This window comes from Pocillopora damicornis, chromosome 7 (genome assembly GCF_964200805.1).
Source record: "Pocillopora damicornis chromosome 7, jaPocDami1.2, whole genome shotgun sequence".
NCBI classification, from domain to species: Eukaryota; Metazoa; Cnidaria; class Anthozoa; order Scleractinia; family Pocilloporidae; genus Pocillopora; species Pocillopora damicornis.
The window spans coordinates 17,017,259-17,027,788 of record NC_142676.1 but is presented as its reverse complement, the minus strand read 5'-3'; the positions used below and the strand labels follow the sequence as shown (position 1 = coordinate 17,027,788).

The 10,530-nt window shown below is 39.8% G+C and overlaps 1 pseudogene; it reads left to right on the top strand.

The window, feature by feature from the left end:
* The first annotated feature begins 293 nt into the window (after positions 1 to 293).
* LOC149042869 (uncharacterized) lies at positions 294 to 1,647 on the top strand (annotated as a pseudogene).
* The last annotated feature ends 8,883 nt before the right edge of the window (positions 1,648 to 10,530 follow it).

The following is a 10,530-nucleotide window of genomic DNA, read 5'->3' as shown; positions in this document are numbered from 1 at the left end:
CAGAGAGGTGCATCGCCGCGTTCCTCAGACATATCTCACTCATATGTCTGTCTGATTATAAATCGCTCTGACGAAGGGCTAACGCTCGAAACGTCAGCGTTTTTACCCTTTACGGTGGCTAATTTACGTTTTCAACCCAGTTGTTAACACTAAATTATCTGCTATACTCTCCCACCGACGCAGCACCACAGTTTCTTTAGAAACTCACCCCTTTATTCATATCTTAGGGTAGTTTGATCGGATTTTTATCCCGCAAACTCACAATCAGAAATGCGATGACATAAAAGCTAAGAATATTTAGCACGAAATATGACACAGCCAAGATATTTGAGGACGGAAGGGAAGGAGTCAAGGTACATTTCTGTGTCAAGGAATTCAGGCGCGTTTAAAGCTACAAGGATTCACTCGGCAATTGTCAAAGGCACACAAACCTCACTTCCCTGTGAGGGACAGAATCTGAGTAAGTTTGAACACAATGGCCGCGATGGGCCTATAATGGTTTATGCTGAAGAAGCCGTATACAACTACAATAAGTTTGGACACTAGAAAGTTATTATGGCACTCAAACCGGTAGATAGTCTTCGCGATCAGTTGTTCTTTGCAAAGGAATCTACAAAACACAACAAAGAGGTGCTAATAAGTAACAAATCCTCGCACGTCCCTGTTAAACAAGCACCGAACTTTAAGGGAACACGAACAGATGGCAGATTTCTCGATAGCAAAGCAGCTGCGCAACTTCGAGAACGAAGGACACATCTGAAACCATTAATAATTCATGCTGAGAAAGCAAAGGAATTACAACCGTGAAGGAGATTTGGATATGTGATCTTAATTATCATAAAATTTGATGAACTTTTGCTTCTGAGAAGCTATATCGAACATTCGAAAGGGTGTTTCATCCGATATCCAAACACCTTGAAGTTAAAAAAAAGGTAAAACTCCCCCCCCGCCCGGCCCATACTACATTATGCATTCAGTTCTTGGGAAGAGAAGACAATGACAAAAACAATACATCGCCATTGGGAAAACAGATTTGTCTTACAATAGCATGGGGCTGTGCGGAAATTTTACCGTTTGATATATTACTTAGCAGTCGAACCCAGACTCGTTCGAAGAACTAATCGAATGCTACTCAGCTCGCAGAGCGATCTATGATGATCTCATGGGAACAGGACACATCGAAGTCTTAGACAAACTCGACAACTTTGTACAAGCAAAGAAAGGAAGAGAGGTTAAAACATTTGGCGCAGTTTAACAACCTTGATACGAACTGAGATAAATACATCCACTAAGAGACCACGCGGCAGATTTAGAGGAGGCAAATAAGGAAACAAAATAGACTTTAAAACTACCAAAGATTCGAGTATCTGCAGTGTCCGAATTATCCGAGAAAGTCTCGCGAAGAAAGCTAGATAAAAAGCACTTGCTTGTCCCAAGAGAAAAAGTAGGGGGTATTTCGTTGAAAGCGCGCAACGCGAACTTAGAGAATTTCACTTTTAAGTTACCGGAGCTCTAGTACTCAGCGGCTTACATTGAATATTTTCATGAGTGAAAAACAAAATCTCTGATTCTTCCTTTACTGGTGATAAAGCTCGCAAATCTTAACACGCCTGTAGATTATCTTTTCCGTAAATCCTCTTACTGACAGAGCAGAGGGGTTTTATTAAGAATCATAAATGATTTGCCTGTTGTTCGCCAGTTGTCTTCATTTAGGCATTTTATGGGGACCTTCAGTCAGGACGGCAACGCCAAGGAAGACTTCGATTAAAAAATGAATTTCTGCCTTTAATTAGAATTTAAAAAATGGCTGCATGTGTTTACCGTCTCGTACGGCGCCAACCCACGACGGCGACAGCAACGAGGACATAGGAAAACAAAATATCTAACTGGCAGAATAGCTCGGCACGTGTGTTCTAAACCCTTGTACATTTCTTAGCCGTCCTATGCAAAACAGCAACGTGAAATTACCACAATTTGTGTCGTCTGCGAACCTAAAAACCGCGACGGCAAATTATTTTAATTTCCATTGGAACTCAACGCTTCTTTTATCCGTTGAGGTGTGCTTAAGGTCCTTATTGAATGCGAGTCATCAGTCACGGTTTATTAGTCAAAAGGATTCCATAATCACTGACCGCACAAAAGACGATAACAAGGTTAAATTATTTGTTATCAGTTATAGGACTAATGATAGCTGAAAATGTTACAACTTAGACAGAAGTAAATGGCAAATTAAAGGTGGGCGATTACGTTACCCTGCTTGAATAAAACACGGCCTGATCAAATTGCGCGTAAACTAACATGTGACGAGCTGTTAAAGAACTCTTTCATTTTTGAACGATGGTTGAAATTTCGATTAACCCCGCACAAAGTCCGTGATCTAAAGCTAAAAATGGGAAACTAAAAATTTGGAATTGGTGACCGCAGTAATTGAAAGCAGCGAAAGCCAATTTGGATGTACAGACTGAACTTAAACTTATTAAGATTTGACAAACTTTGTAAGGAAACCTTGCTCTTGACTGAGGCCATAGGTTAAAATCATCGATGTGGATTTTACACCAAGAGACGAGAAATGATTTGAAGCACATCGTCAATGATCCATTAAAAAAAGGAATAGGGAGCAATCTGTTGCACAATTAAAATAAAAAAAAAAACACTAAATGCCAATTTGCACGAATCAAATGGCTTACCGCGAGTCAAAACACCGATTGACTATTAAAGCCGAATAATACAAATACAAACGGTGAAGTGAAGTACTGGGTCAAGTAAGTTCGGTCAAACTTACGCAAGAGCAGTAGAAGGTTCTACTTTTTTCTCCGAGCGTAACTTACGTTCAACGCTCTGGTTTGACTTAAGAGACAGACATCAATAAAAATAAAGAGAACCGAACACCGACTTTCAACCGAACACAAAGAAGTTTTATATAATCCATCCTTGTGATCCAATTTTGCTACTGACAAAAAAAAAAAAAAAAAACAGAGCTGAAAGGTCGAGCAAAACAATGCAGCTACAAAAGAGGGAACTGTTTACCTCAAATACGTTTCAGGTATATTACCGGAAGTTATAAGAAAAATTACGTCTTTTCCAAACTCGTCTCACGGTTTGAAGAATTCAGTGCAATTTGATAGTAATTGTGTCTTTTTCTCCCTTCCGACATAAAGCAATCTTGTCATTATCCAGCAGTTTTGATAATTCTTTTACCGTAGAAACACTACTACACTTTACTCAAGTATAAAAGCCACGGAAAACATAATCATTAGGCGTATGCCTATCACTTCCTAATATTGCGCTCTTGCTTCAAACTTTTCCACTTAACAAACCAACCACTTCACCTACATAATACAGACGTTCAAGGAAGTTCTGTATTGCCGCTTGGACATCGCTGGGAATCGATAGCCGTGGAATACTAGTTGGTCAATATATTTAACTTGCGACATTTTAACAGTTCAAAAAGTTACCTTAAATTGAAGGAAACCACAAACAATTTACTTGGTAAGATAGGTAGAACTTCTAAGAGGTAACCCCCAAATTAAAATGTACTGCAAATGAAACACATGAACTGAATCATTCAGACTCAAAAATATTTTGACAAGATGCTCGACCTGCGGGATTTTTTCATGTTCAAACTAAGGAGAACAAATCTGCGTCGGCAAGTGCTAATACAGTGAGCCAAAAAGGAAATTTCTGCAAAGTTTTTCTGGGTCCAGCGGGCAATGAAAGGGAAGTTAGAAAGTGCTGATACAGTGAGCCTAAAAGGAAATGTCTGGAAGTTTTTTCCAAGTTCGGAGGAACAAGGAAAGGGAAGTTAGCGTTGTAAACGTGACTTAGAAACCAAGATCGCTGTCGCATCCACTTTCGGTCATGTTCCAATTACTTAGTACACGGATGTTTCGAGGGAAGGTTGTCGGAAATAAAAGTCTAAAACTGCATGGGACAACTTTACCCCAGAAGGAATTATTGTTAGTTTTCAGGTTAAGGTTCCTTTACTCTTGATTTAAAGGAAATCTGAGAATACGTCACTGTAAGCACGAAGCATTGCGGGTTTGATCACAGGCAGCCCAAGCTCCAGCTGTGAGATGATCATCGATCATCTTGCGAAATAAGAGTCATGGCGAAATTATAAGAGTTTGTATAGAAATATTTACGACCGCTCTTAGGAATATAAGAAAAAAGGGCTTTTCTTGACGTAGTACACCTAGAAATAAATAACTCGAGAAAATAGGTTCTTTTCAACATAGTAAATGGTCAGATAGCAAGCGATGCACCGTGGAAGTAAGGTGAGGTATTTTTATTGAGAATTTGACCGTATTTATATAACTAAGAGCGGTCGTAAATATTCCCATACAAAACGTTTATAATTTTGCCATTTTTTGCATGCTCACATCCGTCATCAATAAAAAAGTTGTACCTACAAAACCGAAATACATTTACGTACATTAGATGGCGCCGCTTCAAAAGTAGGATAACATCCGTCTCTCCTTATCTTTCCTTCATTGGAAGGAACAAAATGAATTTCATTTAAGCTTTTGTAACGGACATTGGGAATTCATATTTTTCACATAACGGTTGGAATCCTGCTCGAGGCTGGAGAGTAAATAGATAGCCCTTCGGCTAACTCAGAGGATGTCGGAATTTAATCTTCAGAGAAGATTGCTTGATAGAAATCATTATGACCAGTGTCGGCTAAAATACCAGTTAATTCGTCGAATTTAGTCAATGTTTGGTAGGTCTAGGTAGAGTTAAAAACGTTAAACCGACTTTGCCGTCTATGAATTTCTTTCAATTTTTATCGCACATATCAGAATTCGCTTCCGCCAAGTTATTTATCACATCATTCATAGCTGAACGAGGTTTGAAGCAGTTTTTAAAACTGATAATCCAAGCCAGAACGATCTCCTTAGTCTATGTCAAGGCAAATTAATGGAAGTGAATCAGTTGTTTTCATAGACAGCACTTATTACAACCTGTAGCCTTCAGTGCCCAGCTAAGGGAATAATTTTAGTAACCGTCTCTTTTCGTCCTTTGAGTGTTTTGCAACACACGTCATACGTCAGTCATATCAGGCTGCCAATAAAATGTGGCATCTATTTCTGTTCGACTGTCGGTTCCGTAGTCATTCTCTTCCCTGGGCCCGCTGAACGGCCAAACGTAAGCGCCAGTGGAAAAGGTTCTTTAAGTGTTATCAATTACCTTTTAACTTTGTCCGCTTGTTGTAGGCCGATTTACGTAGGATTTCTTTTACCCCAAGCGCAAGACAATCTTTTATTTGTGGAGCCTTATTCTAATGTAGGCACCGAGCACCTTTTCACGACAATTCACTTGGCGTGGAAACTGTGAGAATCTACCCAACATGAACATGGAAATATTCTCCACAGTTAGATATGAATTAATGGACAACCGGTAAGCCTATGAGCCAAGTGAGGAAAACGAATGAACTCGCTCCAAGGTCAACTGGAGAAGAAGCAAGGAAGTAAATGAATTTATTTGTTTTCATGTTAATTGTCCCTCAGTAATTCGTTAGGGGAGGAAGCTTTCTCTTCTATTCTCCTATAGACCTCTCTCAGCCTCCAGGACATTTTCGAGTGAGCAGAGACAAGCCCGGGGCGAGCTAGAGGAAGCACGTGAGGGTGCCGAGCCTAAGGTTGATGCTTTTGGACGATTTAAGTTTTTAACTCTGACAACTCACTTATAAACGGTCAAGTCTACGAAATACTTTAATTGAAGTAGACCTTGACGCGGAAGCTAAACAGTGCGCGCAACAAAGAAAGTGTGATTTTATTACACTTGTTATTTTAGAAATATTACATCACAACTTGGATTAAAAAAAAAGTTGCCTCTACATGCTTTTGTCAAGAGCATTGATACCTTTCTTACCTAAACTTCGAAAATATTTTCATCCAATACTGAGTAGGCGACTAAGAAATAGATGACAATGATGTGAGACCAAAATAGCTCGCCACACTTGTTTTTAGGATCTATCAGAAATTAGCATTAAAATTGCGAAGTAGACTTCATAGCTAGGAAAAGTCAGATGTTCAATGCAAACAAGCATTAGTAGTCGACAAAAAAAAAACACAAAACATACTACAAACGAGTATGGAGTGTTAGTTATGATATCCACAATTTCAGTGATGACATTGAGATATGCAATTGTGCTACTCCAATGTGACGTCTTAATATGCTATTTGGTCCTTGTGTTATGACATTATGCTATCACATTTGACTATTTTGCTTTTGCAATGTGCTGATTTGTCACTGTACCTTGGCGTTCGGCTATTCATGACGAGCTTTGCTCAAGAAAAGAATTCTCACCAGGGATGCGTAAAATGATCCATAGGCTTGTCAAAGTAAAGCGAGAGGGCTCAATTAGCAAGTGAAAGCGAGGTGTTTGGCTTCGAGCGTGAAATTAATTGACGTTAACAATTAAAATGTAAACAGGCGCGAGGATCCGCGCGGCTTGCGCGTTAGGAGAGCTACGTAAATTTAGGACTCTTTTGCACAATTTTCTCTTAGGAGATAACTACGCATTCATGGCGTGAATGGCAATTTTCATAATTGTAGAATGATTCAGCGACAAGAACGGCTTAGCTAAGCCGTAGTGTGTCATGGCATTTGAGGATAGCCTGGTTGTAGTGCGTGACATGACTATCAAGTAACAGTTATTGTACCCAGCATGTTTTGTTCGTGATCTACAGATTTATTGGTTTGTGACGCAAAGAGCGATTATCTGTTCTGTCACGACAGTACCAAAATTAAATTGTGTTAGCCAACTTATATTTCACTCTGATCAGACCTTTGACCCTAAGTCAACATGGAAGCCGGTGAGCCGCTCGGTAAGGACCTTGTTTTCAAGAGAGATTTCGACTGCAGTATGTTCTGGAGATACAAGAGTATCATTTAACACTTGAAACGATTGGGTAGATATTTTGATAATACTTTTCTGGCGTCCATACTGAGGAGTTCTTTCAGTATAAAATAGACAGTAGTCCCAATCATCAGGTAAGCGCGGGAACTTATCCCGCAAAAATTCTGTGCGAAGGTACGAGTATATTCGGCGGTATCTGCGAAAAGGGGCCATCGTTCTTTCCTTAAGGTAAGGTCTTAACTGTGTAAAACTTCGCGAGGAAGAAATTCTACTCGCTGGCCTGTCCAATTTGGCTTTTAGATAAGGTTGTATGCCTGATAATTTCTGTCTAGAGCTATATGATGACGCGCGATAAATCTCGCTGCTTAATAACCTTTGAGTCGAAAATGATGATGCCCAAACCATTTAATCAGCAAAGCAAGGTTTACCTTTACTTCTGTGCTTTCGAAGCAAGAGAAGGAATTATTTCTGTGATAGTTAGGTGACAGATGCTTAAAATCACATGGTGTATTATCAAACTGTTAAAACCTAACATGAGCAAGATGAACTAATTATGGAATGAACCCTGACATCACAGCTCAAATATTCCTTTCCTATAAGATGACGCGCTCTTGGCAGGTTAGTGTGTTTTCTTACTAATCGTACTGTACTATTTCGCAGTTTCGAAAGTAGAATCCTGAAGATACTCTCGTTCTTTTGTTATTTCTTGTGTAATCAGACTTATCTCCGTGAGGGAAGAACCTTCATTTTTTAATTTTTTTCCCGGTTTTGTCATTCGTATGTGAACTGTTGTTATCTGAAGGCAGAACCTTTCCTTTTTTTTTCACCTGGTTCTGTCTCTCTTGGGTAGTCAGTTCTGTTTGGGCTGTTGTTATCTGAAGGCAGGACCTTTCCCTTTTTTTCATCTGGTTCTGTCTCTCTTGGGTAGTCAGTCCTATTTGGGCTGTTGTTATCTGAAGGCAGAACCTTTCCCTTTTTTTCACCTGGTTCTGTCTCTCTTGGGTAGTCAGTCCTATTTGGGCTGTTGTTATCTGAAGGCAGAACCTTTCCCTTTTTTTCACCTGGTTCTGTCTCTCTTGGGTAGTCAGTTCTGTTTGGGCTGTTGTTATCTGAAGGCAGAACCTTTCCTTTTTTTTCCACCTGGCTCTGTCTCTCTTGGGTAGTCAGTCCTATTTGGGCTGTTGTTATCTGAAGGCAGAACCTTTCCCTTTTTTTTCACCTGGTTCTGTCCCTCTTGGGTAGTCAGTCCTATTTGGGCTGTTGTTATCTGAAGGCAGAACCTTTCCCTTTTTTTTCCGCCTGGTTCTGTCCCTCTTGGGTAGTCAGTCCTATTTGGGCTGTTGTTATCTGAAGGCAGGACCTTTCCCTTTTTTTTACCTGGTTCTGTCTCTCTTGAGTAGTCAGTCCTATTTGGGCTGTTGTTATCTGAAGGCAGAACCTTTCCCTTTTTTTCACCTGGTTCTGTCTCTCTTGGGTAGTCAGTCCTATTTGGGCTGTTGTTATCTGAAGGCAGAACCTTTCCCTTTTTTTCACCTGGTTCTGTCTCTGTTGGGTAGTCAGTCCTGTTTGGGCTGTTGTTATCTGAAGGCAGAACCTTTCCCTTTTTTTCACCTGGTTCTGTCTTTCTTGGGTAGTCAGTCCTATTTGGGCTGTTGTTATCTGAAGGCAGAACCTTTCCCTTTTTTTTCACCTGGTTCTGTCTCTCTTGGGTAGTCAGTCCTATTTGGGCTGTTGTTATCTGAAGGCAGAACCTTCCCTTTTTTTCACCTGGCTCTGTCTCTCTTGGGTAGTCAGTCCTATTTGGGCTGTTGTTATCTGAAGGCAGAACCTTTCCCTTTTTTTCACCTGGTTCTGTCTCTCTTGGGTAGTCAGTCCTGTTTGGGCTGTTGTTATCTGAAGGCAGAACCTTTCCTTTTTTTTTCACCTGGTTCTGTCCGTCTTGGGTAGTCAGTCCTGTTTGGGCTGTTGTTATCTGAAGGCAGAACCTTTCCCTTTTTTTTCACCTGGTTCTGTCTCTCTTTGGGAGTTGTTTCATTTTAGACTGTGCGTTTTCATCTTATGACAAACTAATTTTGAATTGCGACATAATTAAATTTACTTGTCTTGATTTTTTTTCCTTTGCAGATTTAATTGAACGTTAACCGCGAAAAGCCGTGATGAAAAAGCAATGTTTGTTTTAATAGAAAAAGATAGTTTTCCTGTTTAGATGACCAACCAACCTTAACTTAATTACACATCATAAGTGCACGTTCCGTTGACTGGTAATTTTTACGTCGATGTTGTGTTTGCCTTGGTGGTGTCTGTCCTCAAATCCCGTGATTTTTCAATTAAAAATAAATAACGAATTTAGGAATAAAATTACCAACGAGTAAAATACCTCTTCACGTAACGTATTAAATTGCATTTACATTTCCAACTCTTGCTTCAGACACGAGATGTAAAATCGGTCGTAGATTGTAAAAGAGATTTGTGAGTAAAGAACTTTTTCTACTTGTCTTTGTTTATTTTCTCGCAGCCTTATACATGAGGTTCGCCGTGTTCGCAGTGGTACGCCAGGAAACCCCAGCAGGAAAAATTGTTTTAAAGATTTTACTCCTTTAATGATCTCTTTAGAGTATATTACTTCCTTAGCATTTAGCCAATTATATGGGGCCGGCGGAGGGTACAAAAAAACTCCATTATATATTTCTTTACAGGCCAATATTATCGGAAAAAACCCAAACAAACAAACAAAATGAGTTCTGTTGCGCTGTGTGATCCATGAGTGTTCTCATCGCGGTTAGGGCTTGCTGTTGTTTGCGGTATTATTTTCCGGAGTGGACATACCATTACTAAATTTTTGTTAGCGTTTAAAAATCGGAAATACATGGTTTTGGTAAAAAACCTTAATCTTTTTCAACTCTTAACGACTGTCGAGTTGTGTGTATCAATAGAGTGGGTCAGCAAATTTGCATTCTATGTTGCGCAAGGGGCAAGAGAAAATGGTTGACTCCCCGCGAGTGAAGCTGACGCTCTAGGTCGATGTTGATCCGTTACTATCCTTTGTAAACAAAATTTCGATCATGGAGTTAAATTATAAAATTACTTTGGCTTACATTGTACGCTTTAAAGTGAACTTGAGTTGTTAGATCCACGCGAGGGTTTAACCTTGAAAAATGCAATCACGCGAGTGGAGCTGACATTAACGCGTGTCCCTATCTGGAAAACATTCGTATTGTGACAAGAAGGGTCTGCTTTAAGGTTTTGGGTTACTCTCGCCATGCAATTTGGACGCCGAAAAGTGCCAAAAAAGTAATTACTGAAAATTCATCCGCAACACCTCGGTCGTTCTGTGGGTGCGAAGTCAGTTCTTCTCTTACAGTTAATAATTGCCAGGCGGATCTCAGATCCGCCTCAGCCTCATTTGCATAAATTCTTTTGGTGAGCAAAGCTCGTCATGTACTTTGCTATTTTTGCCATTGCATTCTAGTATTCCTCAATTTCGACATTAGGAATAGCAGTTTTGCTGTTGTGATTTGTCATTTTCATAGCGTGCGTTTCATTATGGTGTTTTGTCAAGGTAACATGCAGTTCGGCATGACACCCAGAAACGAGTTTCGAACAAGATAAATTATTTCCCGCCAAAATTATAATTATGTTAATTTGTTTCCGTGTACTGGAAAATTTAC